Source organism: Globicephala melas, chromosome 6 (genome assembly GCF_963455315.2).
Source record: "Globicephala melas chromosome 6, mGloMel1.2, whole genome shotgun sequence".
Classification (NCBI taxonomy): Eukaryota; Metazoa; Chordata; class Mammalia; order Artiodactyla; family Delphinidae; genus Globicephala; species Globicephala melas.
Window position 1 is genome coordinate 76,898,988 of NC_083319.1, and position 15,072 is coordinate 76,914,059.

Here is a 15,072-nt window from a genome sequence, read left to right on the forward strand (position 1 = left end):
AATAGCATATAAATGATAAGAGAAACTATGAGAGCAATCAAGTTACAGCAAGAAAAAAAATAATCTGAATGTTAGAGCTTTTCTCTTTTTAAGATGCTTCTGCAAGTCCTTCTAAAAGATGAATACGGGGAATTCCCTGGTTGTCCAGTGGTCAAGACTCCACGCTTTCACTGCCGAGGGCATGGGTTCAATCCCTGGTGGGGGAACTAAGATCCCACAAGCCGCGTGGTGCGGCCAAAAAAAAAAAAAAGATAAAAGATGACTGCACAAAATAAAATCATCATATAATATTGCAACATATTTATTCATTTTCCTTAATTACTTTAAATATTATGAAAAACATATAACTTTATATATGTATACATGTATATATATTTATGTGTATGTGTATATATATATATATATATATTCTAGCCTTGACATTTTGCAAACTGAAACCTAATTTATAAATTCACACAGTACTATGCTGTATCAAAAAATTTTTGGCAATTTTAATAGTCCCTATTCTTATATACATTTCTCTCTCTTTCTCTCTCTCATTCTCTCTCTCTCTCTCTCTCTCACACACACACACAGACACACACACACACACAAACACATACAGGGACACACACACATACCTTAGAAGTCAAATTTACTGCAAGAAATTACAGTGCAATCACATAAAATGCAATGAAATCGCATTTATGCATCAGCCCAGGTCTATCCTTTTAATAGCTATGTTGGTTTCATTACAATAGAACCCTCTACAAAAAAATCAATAAAATCTTGGTTATGCAAATCACACTAATGAAAATACTGAAAACCTGATTGTGTGGAACATCTCAAGCTTAAGGAGGCATGTCACAGTGATCAACTTTAAATTAGTCACTTTAGAACAAATTGTGTTGCTTCGCTCTCTTGGTGGCTTCCCAGACTTCTATTTCTGCAAAAATAGTAATTACAATTGCACTGGATGGAACAAGTGAGTCTCTTTTCCCAAAAACTAGATATGAAAATGAGTCTATTAGGTCCATCAAATAATACTGATGCTTCAAGTCCTCTTGACAGGTTCACTTCACAGATTCTGAGCAAAGAAGGCTGCTCTAATTTCCCTCTCAATAGAGGCCTGGTAAGAATGTCGTCAGTTTTTAAGCTATTGTCTCATAGCCCCCAAACCAGCTCCTGTAGTTTGCATTGAGATTTCAGGGCTGGGTCTCTGCACACCACATCCCTCTTTTGCCAGCAGATTTCCTGTTAGGCACTGGAAAGAGCTTGTGGGGGCAAGAGAAAGGGCAAAAGGGACTTACTACTTCATGTTCATTTGCTTCCAGCATTGCCTTAGCAATCATTCTCTACTCTGTTAGCAGAAAGTAGCTTCTGTCCACAGATTTTTCAAGGCCTTCCAGAACCGGCTCATTCTGTCCTCTCAGAGGTGCCAGCAGTGGGCTGCTGGCATCCCCTCCTGAGAGATCTTGAGTTTGCGTGCCCTAAGGCCTGTCCACTGAGCTCCTCAGATACCACCACTGGTTGCATATCACCACCTCCAAGAAATATGCCTCTTTTAAGCGGCAGATCTTGTAATCAAATCTAGGTTTGCCTGATTCCAAAGTCTAAGTTCTTAAGGATGCCACTCCATTGCTAATTATTTTTGATACAATGCAATCATAGTAGCAAAACAAAAAGACCGAACATTAAGGCTCATCTCACATAATCTGTCCAAACTCTCTGCATTTCATATGGCTTGAGTCCTGGGAACTACAGTTGTGTCTAAACATTGTGATGTAACTAACCTCAGTGGTAAGATGTAGAGCTGAGGAAAATCTCAAGATTATGTTTAATGGTGACCCTGCAATGAAGAACCAGACTGTAATTATGAGCAAAGCATCTACCCAAAAGATCTAGGCAAGAAGACAACAAATGAGTTCAGACAATGGGAGCAAAGGAAGTACAATAACAGCAAAATAGGTTTGAAAGGGCAGCAGGGGGAACCGAGAAAGATCTCCTGAGGCACTGGAGAGAGAGGTGCAGATGCCTTATAGAATGCCTACAGACTCTCCTGCGTGAGGAGAATGTTTTTAAAAATACCAGGTAGATCTGACCGGATAGGCAGACTTCCAGGAATCGCCATTTCCCTTACCATGCTACTAGTTCTAGGTGCCATTAGAATAATTAAAAACCTGTGGATAGATGGGAATAGAAGGATTGGAGTAAATTTAAGAGTAAAAGATGTGAACAAAATAAAAGGGAAGAAGAGACATCTAGTAGGAGAACCAAGGGGGCAAAAATGCCTCAAGGGACAAGGAATTCAAGGAATTCAATTTCCACATTATTCATATTCGTATTTGTTCCCTTCTCCCCGCTTCTCTCCTTTCTTCTCTGTCCCTCTCTCTCACACACACACACTGAACAATGAATCCCAAAATTCAGTCTATTATACTTATCTTGATATTTTCTATGCTTTCACACATATATATACACACACACACACACACATGTATGCACAATTAGTCTCCTAATCCACTTCTGTCGAATTTTGAACAGCAGCAGAGTTCTGTGACTATTTATTTACAAATGGCTACTGCTTTATGGCAATTTTCAAAACCTGAAAGAGTATAAATGTCATCTAGAGTAGTGAAACATAAAAGACATTTTGAATGTTAGACCTCAGACTTTTAATATATACCAAACTCTAAAAGCTGAAATTATGTGATGGCAATAACCATGTGGGTAAATATAGTGTACATCTCAAAGATAATAACAGAAATGCTCCTCCAGGGGTATTTTCAGTGTTAAATTTTATGTTTGCAACAATTGCATTTTAAATCTTTAATGATGGTATTAAGATATTCAGCATAAGTGAATTAGATTTTTCAAAATAATCAGACTCAAGATGTGGTACATATATACAATGGAATATTACTCAGCCATAAAAAGGAAAGAAATTGGGTCATTTATAGACACGTGGATGGATCTAGAGACTGTCATACAGAGTGAAGTAAGTCAGAAAGAGAAAAACAAATATCATATTTTAGCGTATATATGTGGAACCTAGAAAAATGGTACAGAAGAACCGGTTTTCAGGGCAGAAATTGAGACACAGATGTAGAGAACAAACATATGGACACCAAGTGGGGAAAGAGATGGGGAGGTGGGGGTGGGGGTGTGATGAACTGGGTGATTGGGATTGACATGTTTACACTGATGTGTGTAAAATGGATGACTAATAAGAACCTGCTGTATAAAAAAATAAATAAAATTCAAAAATTAAAAAAAAAATCAGACTCAAAAGTAAGAGAAACATTCTTTTTAGAAGAAAAAAGTACATAGAAATTCTGCTTTAATGAATATATCCTTGATTATGCAGAAATTTGACTAAAATCATATTTATTTTTAATTATAAAAGACAGCAAAAAAGTAGAAACAATTTAAGTGTTCATCAATAAGGGACTGGTTAAAATGAATCATGGCACATTCATTACTTAGAAAATTGTGTTACTTAAAATGTCTCTGTCTGTGTGTATAAAGTATAGAAGAAAGTATAGAAGTATCCCAAAATGTTAACTGTAGTCATTTGTAGATATAGGAAAAACACGTAATTGTCATTTTAAAGATATTTAATATGATCTTCTTTTGGTATTAGGCATATGTTGCATTCATAATTGGAAAACTGTTTTTTCCAAAAATATATAGGTAAATCTAACTTATAAATGGATCACAAGAAGACGACTTTTAAATTCAGTAATCCAAAGCATTTTTATGTAAAATAATGATAGCTGAATTATCAGAACAGCCTGTATTTCTAGAATATGTTGATGTAATAACTGAAACATTTATTAATCCCTTCATTCATTCATTTATTCATTCACATAGCACACCTTTATGTAATATTCATCACATGTCAATCATTAATCTTCAGGTATACAGAGATGGAGGAAGCAGCATATTTGCCTTTAAGGAAAGCCATGAAATCAGAAAATGATTGAGAAAGATTATACTCAGATCTATTGGCTAGGAAGTGTTCTGATACTGCTAATATCACAAACCCAACTATATACTGTCAAGGTAGGTATAACTGGGGTAGGTATAATTCTTTAGATGGCAGTCCAATCTGACAACCGTATGATCCCCAGCAGGAGTCCGGTCTGTGGCAAGAATGGAACTGAGCGCTACAATGCATGTAGGTCTATCTTCCCCTTCCTCATTTTCTCATCCTGGAAGACAGCACTTGGCTTTCTAGCTCCCAACAGCCAAACGAGGACTCTGAGCCAAATCCCTGCCCCTGGCAGATTTCTGCGTTTGGGATATATCTGGTTCAGGATTTCATAGCCAGGGAATCCTTGTAAAGTAATCCATAAAAGATAGCCCATGATTGTATCTTGCATGTTTATTAAAAAGGAGTAAATGAATCAAAGGAATCATCCATATCCTTTCCTCCGGGCTCAGGAAAAGATAGGATATGTACTTAAACCAGTTTATAATCTTAGAACCTCCATCAACCCCGGTGGAACTATTTATCATCACAGTGTAAACATGGCCCAGAAAGGGAAAATGAGCCTTCTGTAATGAAAAGTCTGTACGTTGGAGCTATAAACAACTGCATGGAGAGCTCTGTGCTGAATTTACACGGACTCAAGCCACCGCTCAAGGTGAAGAAATCACAGCACAAAAACCTGCCACTGAACCTCAAGAGGTGAAGAACCTCAAGAGGTGAAGAAATCACAGCAAAAAACCTGCCACTGAACCTCAAGAGGTGCCTTGTGCTCATTCCTGATCAGGTTCTTTCCCTAGGGAGTGGTAATAGGCAAAGAGCAAGGAACGTCTGTTTTGTTCTCCAAACCAAAAGGATCAAAGGGTGCTCCATGGAAAACTTAATGCTACTTCTGACTTTCTCCAAGGGCTGCTATCCCTCTACCATTACTTCTGATGCTGCTTTGAAGTCTCTTTCCCAAGCTCTTCAAAATACTTAACAAGCTTTAAGAAAAAAAATACAGTTCATTAAAAAAAAAGAACACCTGGTTCCAAGAGTGCATCACCTACTAAACATGCACAATACTAGGGTGGCGGGAGTTACCTGTATAGTAATTATTTCCCAAGATGTCCATTTCTTAACAATATTAGCCAATATTTACCAGGTACGAAGCCCTATCTTACACACTGTACCTATAAAAATATTCAATCCTCATGACAGCCTCAGGAAGTTGGTAGTATTTTTATTCACAGTTTACTAAAGAGCAAACTAAGGTTTAGAAAATTTAAGACTATAAATATTTATCCAGGATCATGCAGGTAGTAAATGTCCAAGTTTTCACTCTCTTATATTTTGGTCAAGAATTTCTTATTTCTGAATCAAACTCAGTTAAAACCTTTTTGCCTTTACTTTTAAATGTTCTTAAATTATAAAAACCAAGAAAAATAATTGTCTAATATTTTAATTGGCACAAATACCCATTTGTGCCATTTCCTTCCAGTTTTTCTTTCACCTATGCTTAGTATATAGCTGAAATTATCATGTGCATGCAAATTTTCAAATATTTTCCTGTGAAAGGTTTCAGACACAGAGAAAAGTCAAAGAATTTTACAGTAAACACCCACATGCCAATAACTACATTTTACCATTAACATTTTACTATATTTTTGTTTATCACATATCTATCAGTCCATTATATATCATTTTGTATCCTTCTATTTTTTTATATTTCATTATAAGAATTTTCGTTGTTGTGTCACATCATTTTAATTATCTGCCAAGTTTTTTAAACATTCCTTAGTGTAGCCAATCCTCCTTATCTTACTTTACATCTTATCTTACATTAATCCTAAACACACTCTATTTACTTCCCTTAAAATGATTTACCTACTCATTCATGAGATCATGCTCAAGCCTAATCCTGGAATTTTACTCACTTGAACTCCTGGCACTGTCCTAAGCACATAAAAATGACTCATAAATGCCTATGGGTTGATCATGGCACTGACCGAGATGACAGGGATAGAGGGAGACTATAATGGATTATTATTGTTATGATGTTATCATAACCTTTTCAATAATGAATCAGGATTATACCAAATTCTACCTTAGTATCAGTAAATCCTAATTATCCCATTGACTATAAATGTAAAAAAATCTACATTTATTATAAAACCCTTAAGTAATGTTACAGATAATTAAAATTCTTAAGCCTGTATGGGTAAAAGCCAGTATTTTCACCCCTTATCTGCTTCCACGCCTCTAATTTGGGGAAAATCAAGGAATCTGAAATTCCAAAGGAAAGTGGGTGCTACTAATCTCATGTTCTATCCCACACAGAAATCCTTTCTGGAGCACATGTATGTAACGGATGAATAAATGTGATCCAAACACATTTGAAGGTTTCCTAGGGACATTCACATTATTATCTTCATTCAGTCAACAAATTTATTCAGCATTTACTCTGTACAGATACTCTGCCAGGTTCTAGAGATGCAAAGATAAATAAATCATTTCAAAGAGCTCACACAGTGAAGGACAATTCATGAGATATAACACTCAGTTTAGAAATTATATGGAAGTGCACTGTGTCATTACCGGAGGATAGAAAGGGGCACCTAACCCAGCTGTCAGCATCTGGGAATAGCGGAGGAAATATGCCAAGGAAAACTTCCTACAGTGGAGTGTGAGCCCAGCCTTGAAATCTAAACAGGAGCTGGCTAAGGATAAAGGTATAGGGAGACTTTCCCAGAGCGAGAATTTTCGCAAAAAACTTGAGGCAAGATGCATCATGATTCACATGGAAACTTCTAAGCAGTTCTGTTTTTCTCAGCTAGTTTCAGATAAGAAAGATGTGAAAGATAGATAGGCAGGGCAAGATCACTGAGAACCTGATATACTCTATTAAGGAACTGGGACTTTATTCTCTAGGAATGATAAACCATTGAGGAGGTTTAAGCAAGCCGTGACATGGTGAGATTCTTGCTTTAAATAGATCATTGTAGAGGCAAGGAAACTAGTTAGGAAAACTTGCAACCACCAAAAGAGACATCTTGGGGGCCTGAACCAAGATAGTAACAATAGGGTTGGATTTGAGGAAAGTTAAGTAGTTTTAGTGAAAAAGGTAAGAAGTTGAATTTCAGGTAAGTTGAGTAGAGGTGTTATGAACTATACACATGGAGTGGTCTGGGGTAACGGCAGGAAGCAACGGAAAGAAGAAAGTATTTCTAGTGCAGTTTCAGGACTTTTATTTCTCGATAACACTGATGTCTTAACTGAGCTTCGCACTAATGACCAATACCATGGTCTGAAAGTTTGTGTTCCTTCAAAATTCATGTGTTGAAATCCAAACACTGCAAGTGATGGTATTAGGAGGTGGGGCCTTTGGGAGGTGATTAGCTTTTGAGAGTAGGTCTTCATGAATGGGATTAGTGCCCTTATAAAACAGACCCCACAGAGGTCCCTAGTCCCTTCCTCCAGGTAAGGTTACAGTGAGAAGATGGCCATCAATGAGGGAATGAGTTCTCACCTGACACCAAATCTGTTGGCACCATTATCTTGGACGTCACAACCTTCAGAACTATGAGAAATACATTTCTCTTGTTTGTAAGCCACTCAGTTTATAGCATTTTGTTATAGTAAGCCTGAACAGACCAAGATTATAAGGAATACAAATTTTAAAAACAGAGTATAAGACAGCTAAACCCCATGTCTCTTTTGGAGATAAATTGCCATTTTGGGCATCAAAAACAGTTAAAGAGCAAAAATGTCAAGAGTTTCAACCCAATGAGAAAGTAGATTTCAGATTCTATTTAATTAAATCATTATTTAAGATAAGAATTCAAGAGTTAACTTAGTATTTCTTTGCCTGGAAGTGAAAAGTCAATAGTAAAATATTTACGTAAAAGTATGACCTGAATATTTGTATTCAAACCAGAGTGCTGAAATCAGAACATCCAAATCAATTAATGAGAACATGAATATCTCTTGTCCTCTTCCTCTTCAAGGAAACAAACCAATATCAAGATTTGATTTCAAGAAAATATCAAAAGGGAAGCAAATTCCAAAGTATACTCAAGCATGGGAAATACTCATTCCAACCCCTTACCTATTTAAATCACTGGATAATGAACATTAGTGTTCAGAATCATGATTCTGTATCATTGCAAGTTTTATAATGAGATGATTTAATTACTACTACTATACCCTTCTTCCTACAGACAGAAAATTTGTACGTTAAAAAATACTTACTCAATGAAGGTCAAAACAGCAGGTTTTCCTGCTTAAGCTAGAGTTACTGCAATTAATGAGAACTACTCAGCCACTATTTCTTTTTTAATCACTTGAGCTTCCTTGTTTGGTTTGTATCACCTTAAAATAACTTTTACCTTTATGCAATGTCCTTACCAAACAGAAGTAATGATCACCCTCCCCCGATCAAACAAGAAGTAACACATAAAAGAAAAAAAACCTGTAAATAAACATAAATATAAGTATAAATAAATATATCCATGTGACAAAGTAATTCTCAGGCATGAATTTATCTTCATAAGGGTTATATGCAGGAAATTTAAGTATAAATTTCTCTAGACAGGATGTTTGTGTGAAACAAAACTTGAAAGCTTCCAAAGCCCGTTTGATTGACTCCCAGCTTTATCCCATTGTGTGCCTATAGGATCTCGACTCCACAGATTTAGGTAAATACATTACCTAAATTTATTGATTTAGGTAATCTCTGTATAGATGGAAACCCCTCTTACAGCATCTTCTCCAGAGTCTGGCCAGAGGAAGTTGATCGGTAAAGCCTTAAAGCCTTCTTGACATAAAAGCTGAGAACGAAAGGTTATTTCCTCTCAAACTTCTGCTGAATGTGCTTATCCCGTGAAATCAAGAGGTCGAATAAAATGACTAGAGCATGGAAAGTAGTTTAAGAAAAAAGTACAAGGGAGGTTGAGAAGCAGCATAAGAATCAAGGCCCCCTTGCCTTTGAAGGACTATGAACAAATGGTTAGAGGGTCGCACGCACGATTCATAATCATCATGCTGTTCCTATTCCTTAGATGCAGGCTCTTTTCCAAACGCTTCCATACATGTAACTAATGTGATCTGCATATCAACCTTGCCAGGTAGTCAGAGGAGATTTTTTTCTACGTAAAGCAAGGTTAGAGTCAAAACCAGCATTTAAATGAGTAGCCACTACGTGTTGATGATATATTAATCCTCACAATCACCGTGTGAAGTGCATAGTATCATTCTTATTTAATAAATAAATGGATGCATGGAGATATCAAGTGACTTGGTAACGTAAATCACTTTGTATATAACAGAATTAGGGTTAAAAAATCTAAGTATCATGACTTGTAGCACTGAGGGTGTGTGTGTGTATGGGTGTGTGTGTGTGTGTGTGTGTGTGTGTGTGTGTGTTTTCCAGTACACCACACTATTTCCCATGAGAGAATTTAATGTATTTTGTAAAGGTAATGAGGAATCCTTAGGATGAACTGCTTTCAAACTTAAGAATTATTAAATAAGAGTCAAAAGCGTAACTATATGAGAAGAAAAATAAATACACTACATTGAGTATAGTTTAAAGTATGCCCCTCTCTAGATAAAGGAAAGGACAATGTAGTCCAAATAAACTACATTGTCCTTCCCTTTACCTAGAGAGGGGCATACTTTTAACTATACTCACTTACTGATGCATTAAATTGAGTCTCCCCTTGACCTTAAGGAACACGGGAACTAACACATATTGGGAGTTGAGCATATGCTCAGTGCTTGTTACGAGCATTATCCTTCAAGATTTTACCCATTTTACAGAAGAAGAAATGAGGCTCAGGGAGAACTTTGTCCATGGCCATAGAGCCTTCTTGCTGTGGGGCTGGGCTTTGTCTCCAATGCCCACAACCTCACAATGAAAATCTTCTATTACATGAGCCCCCAGAGTCAGGTCCTGTTCCCACTTGCCTCGTGCAAATCTGCACGGAAAACTCGGTGTCCTAATTTCACACTCCAAGTTGAGGCTTAGCCTAGTTCTTATACCTATCATGGTTCCCAAATAAATATTTTTTACTGAATTAGGAAAACGGCATGAATTAGAGCCTAAAGAGATTAACTGAAGGAATATTGAAGGGAAAATCAGTGATGGAGGATAGAAACTATTCCACCAATAAGCCAAGAACCGGTTCCTAGGGGACTGAGGAAAACGGGAAAAGTGAAGCAGAAGGAGAGAATTCTTGTTTCATTTCTGGAAGTCAGTGTGAGGATGATTAAACCAGAGGTGACCTGGGGCATTCCTCTACATTTCAGTCACCTTTTTCTTCAGAGAGAGAAGCCAGTCCCATGGCCGGTCATGGGATTAACTATTTAATTCCTGACTCCTCGCCCCCTACAACATCCAGTTATGCTTTATCACCTTCTATTCCCCTTGGCAATAAGATCGACTGTTAGTCTGAGTTGACTGTGGAGACCTAAGAGAAAAACCTTATAATGCATGTACACAGTCCTTTCAGACAGGGTTAGGATTTATTTCTGATAGACATGAAGGGAACAGCTGTTTTCATATCACTCAAAATGTAAGATGTGTGGCATACAATGTTTCTTCTTTTTTAACTATCTAAAAGAGAGAGAAGGACAAGGAAAGAGAGAGAGAGAAAGAGAAAATTAAAGAAGACTTATGCAACTTGTGCAACATTTTCCAATAAGTTTTAGTAAGAAAGCTTTATCAAAACCCTTAAATTATTTTAAGTATACCCTGCTTTGCTTTATGCAAGTAATATAAATGTGTTAGTGAAGTCACATTCACCAAATTGAACGCTGGATTAAACTCTCAAGTTTGTACTGCTTTGACAACCCAAAATAGCATTTTCAGTCATACATGTAAACAATGCAATGGACTAATAAAATCAGTAAGAATATTATAAGATCAGACTAATCTGCAACATTTAACTGATACACCATATATCACAGAGCAGCTGTGCAATTGATAAATGGTTAACTGAAGGAAAAAAATCTTTTAGACTTAAAACAGACATGCTGACTTTTTGCTCTACGAAGATACTCCCTTGCAAATACTAGAGGGGTTGGGCTGCCTCTCCTTTTCCTTTGTTATAAAGCCTGGCTCCTCTTTCATCCTGGTACAGTGAAATAGGAGATGAAGAAGCACAATTGGTCCCAAGTGACTTTTCCAAGGCTAAATCGCAAGCAGGGCTCTTCAAGTGTTTCCTATTAAAGTAGAAATCACATTGTAATGAAATTAATGTTTTTACGTATCCTGCCTACAAGACGAGAAGTTTATTGCAGGTAAAAAATAATGTCACACTCACTTTTGTACTTCCAAAGCCCATGACAGGGCCTAGCATATAATAGGCAGGTAAAATACAACTTCTGGATGAGTTAGACTTCTCTAAGTATAAATTCAGGGAATGGATTAGATCTCAGAAATCCTTTTTAGGTATAAAACTTCATGTCCTTATGATTCTGTAATTAGTTTCATTTTCAAAATAGAGAATATATGCATTATCCTTGGTACTTGCATTAATCTTGACTTTTAAAGCACAATTTTAGTAAAGCTGATACCTTGAAAAAAATATACATGGCAATCAGCTATTGATTATTATCAAACCAGAACACAGTGTGATTATGGGGTATGCCTGTGAGTAACAACATTTTTCTGTAGACAGGTTGTCCCAAGGGAACACAAGTGATTCTTGTCAGAGGTCAGAAATGGAAGAGGACATGGCAGCACAAGGATATAACATATGCATCCTTTCATTTCATCAAGAGTTATACGTGGATTTTACTCTTCTGTGAAAAAAGACAAAAATACCTGCTCTTGTGGAGATCACATATTAGTGGGGGAATATAAATAAATTATAGTAAACATAACATATTAGGAAAGTATTTGCACAGTAGAAGAAAATCAACACTATGGTAAAAGCAGGTTGAGGCATATTGGAAGTGCTAAGAGTCAGTTTTATATAGAGTGGCCAGGGTATGCCTCACTGAAAAGGTAACATTTGAACAAAGTCTCAAAGGAAGGAAAGATACCTGAGGTACGATTCCAAGCAAAAGTCACAGCAAATGCAGAGACAGGCACTGTGCCCAGTGCTGGCAATTGAGGATGAAGTAGAGTCAGCAAGAGGAGTAAAAGTTGAAGATAGGGCTTCCCTGGTGGCGCAGTGGTTGAGAGTCCGCCTGCCAATGCAGGGGACACGGGTTCGTGCCCCGGTCCAGGAAGATCCCACATGCCGTGGAGCGGCTGGGCCCGTGAGCCATGGCCGCTGAGTCTGTGTGTCCAGAGCCTGTGCAAGTTGAAGATAAAGTCTAAAAGGTAATAGAATCACAGGTCTTTAGCTTTTGACCTGAGAGAAATGAAGAGCCATTAGATGGTTTTGAGCTGACTGGTTTGAGATTTAACAAAATTACTCTGGCTTTTATGTTGAGAAAAGTATATAAAGAGGCAAATTAGAAGCAGGGAGACCAGTCAGAGGCTGCTGGAATAATCCAGGGGAGGACACAGGGTAGTAGTAGCAGTGATGAGAAATGGTTGGCTTTCAGATATGTTTCAAAGAGGAGCTAGAAGAACTTGCTAATGAACTGATGGAGGTATAAAGGAGAAAGAAGATTCAAGAATAATTCTGAGGAGTTTGAACTGGAGCAACCATGAGTAGAGATGCCATTAAATGAGATGAAGTGAACAGTATGTAAAGCAGGATTTTATTTTTCCTTTTCTTTTTTCTTTCTTATTTTTGTGTTTAGAAACTGGAAAGCTCATGTTTGTATACAATGAGATTGCGATGTCTACTGGACATTTTAAGTAGGCAGCTGAATATAGAGATATGGAAATTAGGGGATATTTTGAGCTAGAGATATATATTTATGAGTCATCAGCCTATACTTGGGATTTCTTAAAATGACATGTGATGTGCTCACTGAGGAAATCAGTGTAGGTAAGAAGAAAGGAGAAGGAAAGGGAAGGGAAGGGAAGGGGAGGAGAGGGAAGGGAAAAGAAGAAAAGAAAAGGGAACAGAAGAGAAGAGGTCCTAGTACTAAGCCTGAGGACACATCAATGTTAGGAGGTCCAGAGGAAATAAAGAGTGAGAAGAAGAGACTAAAAAGACCAGGCTGATGTGACTGGCCACTGGAGAGTCTGGGGTCCTGGAAGCCAAGTGAAGAAAGTTCTTCTAGGATAAAGAAGACACTTCATTGGCCATTTTGAAACTTAACATTCATTTGAGAACTTTAAAGTATTCTAGGCATTTGAAGCCCACACAGATGACAGGATTTCACAGGAGAACATTGGGGTATTGCCAATGGCAATATCTAGCTCATGAAGCACTTTGCTCATGAAGCAAAGTGAAAACATGTCAGTTTATTTGGACATGTAGATTGAACAGAATTTTTCCAATCATAACCAAAGTGCATAGGTTCCATCATCTAAAACATAGTTTTCTCATAATGTTCTAGAAATGCAATAGTAATCATATTTATGTAACTTATCTGCCATATGTAAGTCTGCTATGTTCTTTCTTTTCTTTTTTCTTTTTTTTGGCCACACCATGCAGCATGTGAGATCTTAAGTGTTCCCTGACCAGGGTTCGAACCTGCGTCCTCTGCATTGTAAGTGTGGAGTCTTAACCACTGGACCACCAGAGAAGTCCTAAATCTGCTATTTTAGAAAAAATAATTACTTGTTGTCCCAGCTTGAGAAAACAATAGCTTCTTGCCCCTAGGATTTTTTCAAGTGGTTAAAATAAATGCACTAAAAATCTTGGAGGAAGTTGGGGGAAAAAAGAACATATAATTTTTGGTCCGCAAAGAAGATACAATATGGTCATAATAACACTAACAACTGGAACAAACAGAATTGCTTTTTATTGAGGGCCTGTTATGTGTTTTTGTATTATCTCATTTAGCCATTCACCTACAAAGCTCTGAGATATTATTATCCCTATTGTAACGATGAGAAAACCTTGACTCAGATGTTGTATGACGTTTCCATTGCCATGTAGATAGTGAGTAATAGAGTCAGGACTGGAACTCTTTTCCAATGGACTAGGAGTCCGAATTTCTTGGGATGTATTCCTTGCTTTGCTACAAACGACCTGGTAACCTCATTAAGTCACCTGGAATATCTGGGCTTTAGGTTATTCAGCTGTAAACATATGGATACTATCAACTTGAAGAATGACTGTGAGGGTGAATGTGGGCAATAAGATGCCCAGAGTGAGGCTTCACTTCTGGGGAAGGATTGAAGAAAAGAGTCATATCAAAGTGGAAAATAAAAGGATGAGGATGAGTAAAGATGGCTCTAAGATGCTGGCTCCTCCACCACTGATGTGGTTTCCAACAAAAGATGAAAAAGAGAATCCTTAGGAGCAGTAGAGGGAAAAAACCCAGTCTATAACCTTCAGGTTCACGGAAAGATAATGCCCTCAATTAACATATTTAAATCTAATTTAATTTATATTTTAAGGTTGAAATTTTTTTTTTTTTTTTTTTTTTTTGCGGTACACGGGCCTCTCACTGATGTGGCCTCTCCCGTTGCGGAGCACAGGCTCCGGACGTGCAGGCTCAGCGGCCATGGCTCACGGGCCCAGCCGCTCCGCGGCATGTGGGATCTTCCCGGACCGGGACACGAACCCGTGTCCCCTGCATCGGCAGGTGGACTCTCAACCACTGCGCCACCAGGGAAGCCCCAAGGCTGAAATTTATACTGACTTCTAAACCTCAGATAATTAATGCAAAATAAATGCAGTAGTAATAGGGAATTGCCAGGATGACTGTGGCATAACCTAAACTTTTAATTTTAGAAAAAAAGACTACTGACCTTAACAATCCTGCCTTGAGACATGGTACTTTCCAGTGCCCAGTGCCACTTGCTCTGTGGCATATGGTTATGAAATGGCACTCCCCCTACCTACAACAATAGGTCTGATATTCAAGATTATCTGCAACATCCAAACCAATAGGGCTCATATGCAACCAATGTTTTTGTTATACAGGATTATGATGGGTCTTTATATTCTATCATTCCTTTGCTTCAATGCTTTTTTATCGGTTTAAGGAACTCAAGGCTGGGCCTTTGCTTAGATTGGCTCAAACTGTCACCCAAGGAACTC

At 37.6% G+C, this 15,072-nt stretch overlaps 1 protein-coding gene across 8 annotated transcripts in view; it reads right to left on the reverse strand.

Moving 5' to 3' along the window:
• Positions 1-15,072, reverse strand: part of LINGO2 (leucine rich repeat and Ig domain containing 2) — a 1,190,714-nt gene that overhangs the window by 944,699 nt on the left and 230,943 nt on the right. The window lies entirely within an intron of this gene.